This window comes from Heptranchias perlo, chromosome X, assembly GCF_035084215.1.
Source record: "Heptranchias perlo isolate sHepPer1 chromosome X, sHepPer1.hap1, whole genome shotgun sequence".
NCBI classification, from domain to species: Eukaryota; Metazoa; Chordata; class Chondrichthyes; order Hexanchiformes; family Hexanchidae; genus Heptranchias; species Heptranchias perlo.
Window position 1 is genome coordinate 4949918 of NC_090370.1, and position 12952 is coordinate 4962869.

The following is a 12952-nucleotide window of genomic DNA, read 5'->3' on the forward strand; positions in this document are numbered from 1 at the left end:
TCCAATTGTCCTTTGAACCTATTTATACTAACTGCTTCAATGACTTTACGTAGTAACCTATTCCACAACTAAAATTGATTCTGGTAAAATGACAAATTTGGCATTCGATTATTGAGGAACTGGAGAATGGTACCTTTTTGGGAGGATTTACCATTGAAAAGTTTGAATTAAATTGCAAGTTCCACTTAGTCTCTGATGTGGGGCTTATATTGAACTAAGAATTGTTAATGAAACGAGAAGTCAAGCTTCTTGGAGACAACTTCAGCAATGGAGGAGATGTGGGAGCTCCGTTCAGGATCAGAGTGAGGTCAAGAACATCACTAGATGAAGAAAGGTTAAGAGTGGATCGACTAAAGGTAAGAGGTGGGAGTTGTTGGTTAGAGTTGCAAAAGACATGAAGAAACTGTATCTTCAATATTGAATGAAACGAGATTTACATGCCCATTGAAAGGCAAAATTTAGTGATTCAACCACTGCATTGCGAGAGGAACAAAGGCTGTGTGCACTGAGAGTGTAACCTGAACGAGCTTGAACGTAGAGAGAAATCATCAGCAAAAGAGTGGGTAGTGTTGGATGATGAAAGGAGGAGATCACTTATGTGGAATAAAGTCCCCCTCAAATGCTAACATTCATTAATAGCGGTGTACATTAAATATAAAATTCTGCACTATATCGCCAATGGTGCGAGCTACAGGCATCCTGCCTTTGCAGTGCGGCTGTTTAGGCTCAGGGGATACTTCTAGTAGTTTTTTCCTCTGACTTATCTTGTTATGGCTAGAGAATGAATAAAAGTCATAATTACTTCAAGGGGACAGAGTCTAGAATAACAAAGAAGCGAGTCTAGCTAAGCCGGTAAGTGACTAATTCCCCTGCGTGTGGTTGCTGCTTACAAACAGAACAGTTGTACTTACCTGGCAGGGGAAAATCTGTGATCCTGAAGGCGGATCTCCCAGGATGAGCAGAAACAGCTACAACCTGTTTGTAGCTATACTGACGTAGAGGTGGATCTCAATGCTGGCTGGGGACCGGTCTAACGCCTTTTTCCAGTAAGGTGAAGATGTTTTTTTTTTCGCAGCGGACATGGCGACCAGAGGTTCCAGAGCACCGGGGCACGGGGTATGCAACACAATCAGGCTGACCACAAAGACAGGTGAAGGACCCACGCCATGGCAACGGGACGTCTTTGTGAGGAAGGTTCTGTTCTCCTTCGCGCTCCCGCAGGAGAAGGAATGGACATTAACGGTCCACATGTCCAAACCGCATGTGCCCGTCATGGATGTGCTGATGTTCCTCAAGAGAGAAGTCAGGAGGGCAAAAAGGGGACATGAGATTGCTTTGGCAGATAAGGCAAAGGAGAATCCAAAGAGCTTCTACAAATACATAAAGGGCAAAAGAGTAACTAGGGAGAGAGTAGGGCCTCTTAAGGATCAACAAGGTCATCTATGTGCGAAACCACAAGAGATGGGTGAGATCCTGAATGAGTATTTCACATCGGTATTTACGGTTGAGAAAGGCATGGATGTTAGGGAACTTGGGGAAATAAATAGTGATGTCTTGAGGAGTGTACATATTACAGAGAGGGAGGTGCTGGAAGTCTTAACGCGCATCAAGGTCGATAAATCTCCGGGACCTGATGAAATGTATCCCAGGACGTTATGGGAGGTTAGGGAGGAAATTGCGGGTCCCCGAGCAGAGATATTTGAATCATCGACAGCTACAGGTGAGGTGCCTGAAGATTGGAGGGTAGCAAATGTTGTGCCTTTGTTTAAGAAGGGCGGCAGGGAAAAGCCTGGGAACTACAGACCGGTGAGCCTGACATCTGTAGTGGGTAAGTTGTTAGAGGGTATTCTGAGAGACAGGATCTACAGGCATTTGGAGAGGCAGGGACTGATTAGGAACAGTCAGCATGGTTTTGTGAGAGGAAAATCATGTCTCACGAATTTGATTGAGTTTTTTGAAGGGGTAACCAAGAAGATAGATGAGGGCTGTGCAGTAGACGTGGTCTACATGGACTTCAGCAAAGCCTTTGGCAAGGTACCGCATGGTAGGTTGTTACATAAGGTTAAATCTCACAGGATCCAAGGTGAGGTAGCCAATTGGATACAAAATTGGCTTGACGACAGAAGACAGAGGGTGGTTGTGGAGGGTTGTTTTTCAAACTGGAGGCCTGTGACCAGCGGTGTGCCTCAGGGATCGGTGCTGGGTCCGCTGTTATTTGTTATTTATATTAATGATTTGGATGAGAATTTAGGAGGCATGGTTAGTAAGTTTGCAGATGACACCAAGATTGGTGGCATTGTGGACAGTGAAGAAGGTTATCTAGGATTGCAACGGGATCTTGATAAATTGGGCCAGTGGGCCGATGAATGGCAGATGGAGTTTAATTTAGATAAATGTGAGGTGATGCATTTTGGTAGATCGAATCGGGCCAGGACCTACTCTGTTAATGGTAGGGCGTTGGGGGAGAGTTATAGAACAAAGAGATCTAGGAGTACAGGTTCATAGCTCCTTGAAAGTGGAGTCACAGGTGGATAGGGTGGTGAAGAAGGCATTCGGCATGCTTGGTTTCATTGGTCAGAACATTGAATACAGGAGTTGGGATGTCTTGTTGAAGTTGTACAAGACATTAGTAAGGCCACACTTGGAATACTGTGTACAGTTCTGGTCACCCTATTATAGAAAGGATATTATTAAACTAGAAAGAGTGCAGAAAAGATTTACTAGGATGCTACCGGGACTTGATGGTTTGACTTATAGGGAGAGGTTGGATAGACTGAGACTTTTTTCCCTGGAGAGTAGGAGGTTTAGGGGTGATCTTATAGAAGTCTATAAAATAATGAGGGGCATAGATAAGGTAGATAGTCAAAATCTTTTCCCAAAGGTAGGGGAGTCTATAACGAGGGGACATAGATTTAAGGTGAGAGGGGAGAGATACAAAAGGGTCCAAAGGGCAATTTTTTCACTCAAAGGGTGGTGAGTGTCTGGAACGAGCTGCCAGAGGCAGTAGTAGAGGCGGGTACAATTTTGTCTTTTAAAAAGCATTTGGACAGTTACATGGGTAAGATGGGTATAGAGGGATATGGGCCAAGTGCAGGCAACTGGGACTAGCTTAGTGGTATAAACTGGGCGACATGGACATGTTGGGCCGAAGGGCCTGTTTCCATGTTGTAACTTCTATGATTCTATGATTCTATGAAAGCGATGCGTCGACGGAGCGGAGTATCGATATCACGGACATGCACAGGATCTGGACCAGCAAGAGGAACATCCAGGCGAAGCTGAGGGCGGATGCTGATGGAAACATCATCCACCTACCATCGAGCTTCGTGATTGGGACGAGTCGAAGATACGTGGTGTACCTGGGGCAGCCCAGAGTGTGCTGATCCTGCAGCAAGCCCGGGCGTGAAGCAGCCTCCTGCAAGGCGATGATCTGCAGGAACTGCAGGAAGGAAGGCCACCAGACACTGGACTGTCAGGAGGCCAAGTGCTGCAACCTGTGCGGAGAGGCTGGACAACCTGTACAAGACCTGTCCAAACCGCAGACTAAGCTATGCACGGGTAGCGAGAGGCAAGGTGACACAGGAGGAGAGAGCAGCAGTCATAGCTGCCCCAAAGGAGGCCAGACCCCTGCTCCCCGCTGTGGTCGTACGTGAAAGGGCCAGCGGCCAGGAGGAAGACAAAAAGCAGGAAGGGAGTGACAAGGAAACCAAGCAAACCCAGCCCCGAAACTACCCCTGGGAACACAGAGCCAATGGAAGGCAAACCAGGGACGGATGAAGGATGGATGATACAAGCAAAGAAAAAGAGGAAGTCCCGCAGGACCAGAGGCACAAACACCAAAGGTGTGGCCAGCAGCAAGAGGAGCTTAGAGACCCCAACAGACAACAGCGACCACTCCCCAGACGATGACCAAGGAAAGGGGGGAAATCCCACCTTCGTCAAAGGAAGAGGCAAAACGCGACTGTGACCAGCGACACTGACAACGCGCTCCAACTCCAGGAACCCGGGAGCTGTAACGTGTCCAGCGCACCCCAACTCTGGGACGCCGGGAGTTGCAACGCGGATAGCGAGGTTCCCCCAACTCCGGGCAACCGGGAGCAGCACGACGGACGCGTAGAGCGAACCACCGGCATTGGACGAGGAGCCTGACCTGGTTGTGGATCTCACAGACACACCACCCCACGAGACCCCGCCGTCGAACCCCGAGCGAGGACCCTCCCCCAATGGAGGACAGGCCTCCTTTCTCAGCCCAAGGACTATCCAGAAGTTCCTGCACACCACACAAATGCAGAATCTGGACCCAGGGTCCCAAATGGACGGTAATGTAGACCCCAGACTGATGCAATAGTAAAACCTGAATGTTCTGTTTTCCTCTATTTTAAAATGGATTTAAAAATTGGATCCATAAACGTGCGTAGCATCAAAATCGACGACGCAATGTGCCGCGACCCTGGACTACCTGTCCAGGACCAAGAGGGACCTGCTGTTCTTGCAGGAGTGTGGGATCCTGCACCTCAGTTCTTGGGCTCTTCAAGATGATAGTAGCTCCGGCCTCAGTCGTATTTTATGTAGTATTGATGTTTTTCAGCATCAAATTTCTCAAAACTTAGAATTTTATTAAAATGACTGCGAACCACAATGTCATCATTGTGTTGGGAGATCCCTGAGGTTTTGCCTTGTACGGATTCTGTTTCGCAGGGTGACACAACCCCTTTAAAACAATCTGTATCGTACAACACTTTTCATGTAATAGTTTGTATTTATTCTGCTTGATGATGAAAGTACTTAAATATGATTTATGGAATACACCAATTTCATTGACCCTTTCAGCACTTATAAAATGTACTCACTTTATCTGTTATCTAATGGTGCTGAGAATGACTTGATGTAATGTTAATTCCTGTTACATTAAGCTTGAACTAGGTCTGCAAAGGATGAATCAGATTGTACATTGCAAGTTTGAGAATGGGCAGAGTGACTTAATTGCATAATTGCCAATTCATTGATTCAACTTCAAGCATTTCAACATACTTTCCCCAGAGTAATGGATGTGTGCGACAGATTGGCAGCAAAAGCAGTTGAGACTGAATTGATTGACTTGTCCAAAAAGTACTGTATATAGGTAGTGATTTGGTTGGGAATGGGATTGGTGGTTCTAGGAATAGCTATAGACTGAGATAGATGATCAAGTACTTCCTGTGCTGCTGGGGGAAGGGGAAAGGAGAAGGGTATGATAGCAGACCAGGGTTGAATTATAGAGTTGTGAAGAGGAATAAGTATTCTGAACTTTGCATGATAAGTTTTGGGAATCAAGTGGTCCTTATGCTGAATATGCCTTCAGCAGATGTCTTCCCCAGTGGTCTCAGAAGGCTTCGAGTGAACCGATGGACACCACATGCTGTATTCCATGGCCATCTAAGCAGGTACCAGAGCTTTAAACGTCGGCAAGCAGGCAGAGAGACCACTCCTGGCAATCCCCCGCATCCTGGACCTGCATATGCTGATTTTCACCAGGCCCAGCAACAGAGCCACCAGGAGATCCTCCAACCTGCTTGCCCTGCACACCAGGTGACTAAAGATGAACATCATGGGTGAAAAGTGTAACCAGAAGTTGAGGAGCAGCCCCTTCAAATAACGACAAAAGGGGTTGCAACCTTGGGCACTGCAGACATGTGTGAAATGTTGTTCTGTCCTGAGCGCAGAACAGGCACGTGGCCAGAACATTCGTGAAGTGTCTTAAGTAGTGACTCGAAGCCCTGCAGCACTTTCTACCCCAGGTTCTCAGAGGGGCTGAGAAGGATCCCCAAATACAACAGGGGAAGCCCTGCACAAAATACCTACTCACAGCAGTTTTAAAGCGTAAAACATGTTAGCAAGGAATTGAGCAAAATGGAAATTGAGCCTTTGTTTTTCCTTCACTTTAAAGCTTTGAGGATTAGTGCTCCAGTACTTAGCATTGGAGCAGCTGAGAGAGTGGTTCCAAGTGCAGAGAAGAAGCTTTGTATCTGCACAGCCATCACATTTTCAAAGCTTTTGTTTTAACTGTTGGGTAAAAATCACTCAAAAATATCTAATTGGGTGGTAAATTTACAGCCTAATGCAAAATGTAGGCCTTAAATTGTTTGTAAAAATGTATTTCCTGTAGTTTTTTAGTGACGTCGATCAAGGGATAAATATTGGCCAGGATACCTGCTCTTCTTCGAACAGTGCCATGGGATCCTTTACATCCACCTGAGAGGGGAGACGGGGCCTCGGTTTAACGTCTTATCTGAAAGACGACACCTCCGACAATGCAGCACTCCCTCGGTACTGCACTGAAGTGTCAGCCCAGATTATGTGCTCAAGTTGGTCTTGGGATCTTTTGGCTCAGATCTTTTGGCAAGAGTGCTACCACTGAGCCTATGCTGATACCGAATGGAGCCCATTGCACTATTGCTGTGATGCAAACTGATTGTGGATCTCAGACTCACTTGCAGACTCCTTATTAGCCCAGTGAATCCCATTAAAATGTAGCTGTGTTCTCCTGGTATGCAGTATGCTTATGCACAATGCATAAGTTTGTCTCTCTTTTTTACTGAGAAACCTTGGTGAAGGGCCAAAGTCCATACTGCAGAACACCACCTAGGTTGAAAAAAAGTAGGAAAAGATGGAAAAGATAGATCAAGAAATAGTGTTTAGGTGACTTCTAGTCTGATTTTAAAAACCTGTTGATCATGGAAGGATGGGAAGACTGAGAGGGGTGAGGAGTTCCACAGTTTTCAGATCTGGAAAAGAATGATTTAGAGTAGGAGATGGTGCGATGAATCTTGGTCTCAATACAGTGAGGGTGTAGGGTGGAGAAAGAGTGTGTTTGATGGTGCATTTGGAGCTTAGGAGAAACATGAGATGAAAGTTCAGAGGAGCTCTGACAATACTATTTCATAGTATTGATGAAATAGGGAGAGACAAGAAAGATTATGGATAGATAGAGAGAGAGAGGTTGGAAACTAGCAGTGAGGGAGGCATCACCTGTCAGATAACAAGCTTTTTCTTGAATCCTGTTAAGGGGTGTTTAGTTAATTGCCAGACCGCCAGCATCACTCAGATTATCAATTCATTCCTCTACCAAAAAGAAAGATGAAATAAGCAGTGCTTCACTGCTCAAGGGTGAAGCTATTTGCTGCAAATGAAGAAGAAATGAAATGATTTAAGTGAGGTTTTAGGAAAATGTGTTTTTTTTATAGTGTTTTACTGTGCACTATTCCCTAGACCAGGGTTAGCCTTACTCTACACTATAAGGCTCATAAATCTAGGGCTTTAGGTTTTGAGGTCTAGAGGAAAAACTATTTTGCATTGCTTATAACTTGCACAAGTTAATTGCCAATTTAACATAATTAATTCACAATCTTATGCTTAATTGTATAGTGGTTCTTTTCTCCAATATTTCATCATGATTCAACATATGCTTATTTATATTTAGCTTACTTGCATATCTACATTATCATAATTCATAAATATGTTAGATCTAACGATTAGTTTCATACAAGTGGGGCAGTTTGAGTTATTAATAACAATATGTGGTATTTTATGCCAGTGCGATTTCTTCTCCTTGCCTATAATATCCCCAGTTACAACTGTATCAGATGCTCCTGAACTCTTCTGCTTACTGATTAATTGTTACCACGTGTGTGGAAGGAATGATCACATCCCTCTGAGTGCAGGGGATTTGTCAATAATAATCTCCAAAAAATGGAGTTGAAAAATTCACTGGGGAAGGGCTGAAAAGGCAACCAAACAGAACTTGTCTTTAGTTTTCCAATTGTGATTCAAAGGAGCACATCCATCTAACTTTGAACAATTCAATTCATTAATCCAGTAGTTTCAGCAGTTCCAGTTACGGTATGTCCTCATCCTGCTTAAATGATTTAAAACCAATCAACAAATATGAAGATTGGTCTCCCCTCCCCTATTTTCTCTCTCTTTTTCTCCTCTCCTCAAGGACATAGATGGGTCAAATCTTAGAATAATAATTTCTGGAACTTGCCAACATCTGTGTGGGCAAAAAAAAATCAGAAAACCGATCGACATATCTTCCAAAACAAAATTGGTTGATTAGTGTAAAGACTAGTTTCTATGTTTGTCAACACTTTGAAAGTGCAAGCAGTCATTGGTTTTTGTCAACAGATTTTATTGACCAGTTTTCAGAACTTGTCGACAAGTCCTTAGATCTTGATTAAAGCATAAACTATCCTCTGCCATTGAGTCATGTAATTCAAAGAATTACCCACCATAGCACAAGAGCTGACATTCAAGAGTAAGACAAAATGCGTTGATGATAGAGAACTTATTAATTTCTCTAGCTGAGAGTCCCTAGCATGTGGATCCACAATGCAAAACTGCCCATAATTCGGCCAACACTGGCAATGTCACAAGAGAGGGCAAAGGATGGCTGGTGTGAGAAATGGAGACATTTACATGGAAGCAGCAGAACTGCTTTTGCTGGGGAACTTTACTCTGCATCAAGCCTATCCTATACTTAAAATAGTGACAGTGTCAGCTATGGCTCAGTTGGTCGTACTTTCGCCTCTGAGTTAGAAAGTTGTGGGTTCAAGTCCCACTCCAGAGATTTGAGCATGTAATCCCGACTGACACTTTAGTGTAGTACTGAGGGAGTACTGCACTGTCGGAGGTGCCATCTTTCAGATGAACCGTCAAACCAAGGCCCCATCTGCCCTCTTAGGTGGACATAAAAGATCTTATGGCACTATTTTGAAGAAGCGCGGGGAGTTATCCCCGGTGTCCTGGTCAATATCCCTCAACCAACATCACTAAAACAGATTATCTGGTCATTATCACATTGCTGCTTGTGGGACCTTGCTGTGTGCAAATTGGCTGCCGTGTTTCCTACATTACAACAGTGACTACATTTTAAAAGTACTTCATTGGTTATAAAGCGCTTTAGGACATCCTGAGGTCGTGAAAGATGCTATATAAATGCAAGTCTTTCTTTCTTTCTTTTCACTGACACTAGGGTCCAAAAGTGTTTGATTTCCAAGTACTGACAGCCTTCACCTTGATGAGCACAAAATTCATATTTTAAGTTATGAAGCAGTAACTTTAATGGATGCTTTCTGTCCTGTGCAGGTAGGAGTTGTTTAACAACGGCACTTTCAACTATACCTGTTGGCTCCAATTTCCCCTTGGTGTTCAGTAGTGTTTTTCTTCCGTGCCAGCAGTGAAAGGAGATAGAGATGGCAGTGTTCCTGCTGTAGTTGACTCTTCAGATGTGTCAGTGTCCTCATTACCGTCAAACAGACCAAACACCAAGAGAAACACGAGCTGCCCCTCCTGTGATGTAAGTTGGGTGGCCATTATGATTCTAACAACTTTTGCTTCCGGTCTCTCCATCATGCCTGGCGTGGTGGGTTCTTCCAATCAAACTCAAACTTGTGGAATAATGAACAAGTGAGTTTTAATTAACACAAAAATGAGAAAATGCAGCACCATGCTGAAACTATGTTTGTCTCTGCTAACTCCCTGCTGTCTGGAGCAATCAGCCGCTCCACTCTCTGATCCTCTGAACATACATAATGTATTAAGATATTCCTGTAGCCTGAATAACCTGATAGAGGTCTCCTATTCTGCAATTCAAAATGTTTAAATGGTTGCCAATATCTGCCCAGAATCTGGGTATCGATTTCTCTGACTTTATATATAACATTGCGTATTGTGTCTGTTGTGCCTTAGACGTCACCCTTCGATGTCACACTTTTTCACATGCAAATCTTTGTGTCACATTTGCACTTGATTGGCTCAAATTTAATTTGTATTAAACTGCAGCAAATCACAACTGAATAGGTAGTGAATGTACCAATCAGCAAATAGCAAGGAGGAATTAAAACGGGTGGGGTAATGGGTGGGGTGTGTAATGGGTAGGGTGTGTAACGGGTGACCAGTCCACTACCACCAGTTTTCCACCCCTCAATTACCCTCACTGTCTCTTGGAATATCTCCTACAAACTTTTTTCCAAATTCTTTCATTACATCTGGCAGGTATCTGGGACATTCCAGACTTCATGCACTGGACATCACACTTTGCTGCAAATGCAAAACAATCTTTAAAAAGAAAAAGAAAACCATTCATTGGCCTGAAGCCTGAAACATATAAGCATTTCCCAATATGCAAATTTTTCTGACCAAATAACAATTGAACTCTGATTAATGTGAGCCTGTGTTTACTTAACAACAATTAGACTTTGTGGCTTCAAAGCAATACAGCTCCATGTTTACAGCAAAATAATGTCTTGTACATTACATGGTATAACACTCCTGACTGTATAAAAAAAGCATTAATCTGACTTACTGTGAGCACCGCCATGGGAGATCTGCTAGTTTCGATCTTAGCTCTATCTTGAGGTACATACTTTATCTTTATTCCTCATGACATCTGTATAATGAGGCAGTGAGATATGTTGCGCTAAAATTAATCTTCTTTCTGCTGGAACATGGTTGCTGGAACTGCGACTTTCTTTGGGCATTTTTATTTATTTTCTGTATAATTCTTTTCTTATGGTAAATGATTCCCTATCTTCAGTCTGTCTAGACATGCACCTCCACTGTCAAGAAGGTGGGCTGCTCTGAGACTACTACCAATGCCCCCCTGTATTTTTCTGTAGGCTGCAGTCTCTTCAAAATCATTTATATCCAATTTTAACCTGTTTAAACCTCGTACGTTACTGGAGAATACATACATGCCTTTATGCACTTTGCGCCAACCTAGGGCAGAGGTTTTCAAACTGGCATCCATAAGGAGGTCCCAAGGGGCCCATGAGGTCATTGGATTTCTGAACATCTGGTGCCAGGCAGACCATATGCTACGTTTTGCAAAATCTGTATCTTATATTTTTCCTGTGGTTGTTGACTTACCAGCACATTTTATTTCTGTTGCTGTATACTAATAAAAATGTTTTCTGCAATGACAGTACTGTTTTCCTTGACTGGCTGAAAATGTCTTTTGAAAAGATACTCAGAAGTCTGCCAGGAGTGTGGGTCCTTCACAGAAACAAAATTGAAAACCACTGACCTAGAGAATAAAATATCCAGATGCAAATGCTTCCTGATGCATTCCTGGTGTGTGAGCTGTTGCTCAGTTGGAAGCACTCTCACCTCCGAGTCATCCTGGATCACAATGTCTTCACCTTCGATATCCAGTTCTTTACCCAAACACACGGAACAGCCAGGGGGACCAAATTCGCACCCCAATACGCCAACATTTTCATGCACAAGTTCGAGCACAACTTCTTCACTGCACAGGATCTCCAACCAACGCTATACACCAGATACATCGACGACATTTTCTTCCTATGGACCCACGGCGAAGAATCACTGAAGAGACTACACGATAACATCAACAAGTTCCATCCCACCATCAAACTCACCATGGACTACTCCTCAGAATCGGTTTCTTTCTTGGACACACGAATCTCCATCAAAGACGGGCACCTCAGCACCTCACTCTACCGCAAGCCCACGGACAACCTCACGATGCTCCACTTTTCCAGCTTCCACCCCAACCACGTCAAAGAGGCCATCCCCTATGGACAGGCCCTACGAATACACAGGATCTGCTCAGATGAGGAGGAACGCGATGGACACCTACAGACGCTGAAAGACGCCCTCGTAAGAACGGGATATGGCGCTCGACTTGTCGATCGACAGTTCCGACGGGCCACAGCGAAGAATCGCATAGAACTCCTCAGAAGACAAACACGGGACGCAACCAACAGAGTACCCTTCGTCGTCCAGTACTTCCCCGGAGCGGAGAAACTACACCATGTTCTCCGCAGCCTTCAACATGTCATCGATGACGACGAACACCTCGCTAAGGCCATCCCCACGCCTCCACTACTCGCCTTCAAACAGCCACCCAACCTCAAACAGACCATCGTTCGCAGCAAATTACCCAGCTTTCAGGAGAACAGCGTCCACGACACCACACAACCCTGCCACGGCAACCTCTGCAAGACATGCCAGATCATCGACACGGATACCACCATCACACGAGAGGACACCACCCACCAGGTACATGGTTCATACTCCTGTGACTCGGCCAACATTGTCTACCTCATACGTTGCAGGAAAGGATGCCCCGGAGCATGGTACATTGGCGAGACCATGCAGACGCTGTGACAACGGATGAACGCACACCGCGCAACAATCGCCAGACAGGAGGGTTCCCTCCCAGTCGGGGAACACTTTAGCAGTCAAGGACATTCAGCCACGGATCTTCGGGTCAGCGTTCTCCAAGGCGGCCTTCGAGACACACGACAACGCAAAATCGTCGAGCAGAAGTTGATAGCCAAGTTCCACACCCATGAGGACGGCCTCAACCGGGATCTTGGGTTCATGTCACGCTACATGTAACCCCACCAGCATAAAGGGGAAAAAAAAGTTATGTGTTTTAATATTCTCTCTCTCTGCCATTTTGGTCTCTTTCTTTCTGTCTGTGTAATTGACACAATGTATATCCAGTGTACTGGGACGTGCTGTTCTCTGTGACTGGCCTGTTTGAACAACAACGACACCATTTGATTGGTGTGATGTTGTCCCAGCCTAATATAAGATATGCGATTTGAGAACCTTCCACTCATTCACCTGACGAAGGGGATAATCTCCGAAAGCTTGTGATTTTAAAATAAAATTGTTGGACTATAACCTGGTGTTGTAAGATTCCTTACCTCTGAGTCAGAAGGTTGTGGGTTCAAGTCCCTCTCCAGAGACTTGAACACAAAATCTAGGTTGACGTTCCCAGCGCAGTACTGAGGGAGTGCTGCACTGTCGGAGGTGCTGTCTTTTGGATGAGGAGTTAAACCGAGGCCTGTCTGCTCTCTCTGGTGGCTGTAAAAGATCTCATGACACTATTTTGAAGAAGAGCAGGGGAGTTCTTCCTGGTGTCCTGGTCAACATTTATTCC

At 44.6% G+C, this 12952-nt stretch overlaps 1 long non-coding RNA gene across 1 annotated transcript in view; it reads right to left on the minus strand.

Moving 5' to 3' along the window:
* LOC137307185 (uncharacterized) overlaps positions 1 to 12952 on the minus strand; it is a 112108-nt gene that overhangs the window by 1005 nt on the left and 98151 nt on the right. The window contains exon 3 of the long non-coding RNA XR_010959059.1: positions 9160 to 9425. This is a non-coding gene — a long non-coding RNA (uncharacterized lncRNA). The remainder of the gene's footprint in view (positions 1 to 9159; positions 9426 to 12952) is intronic.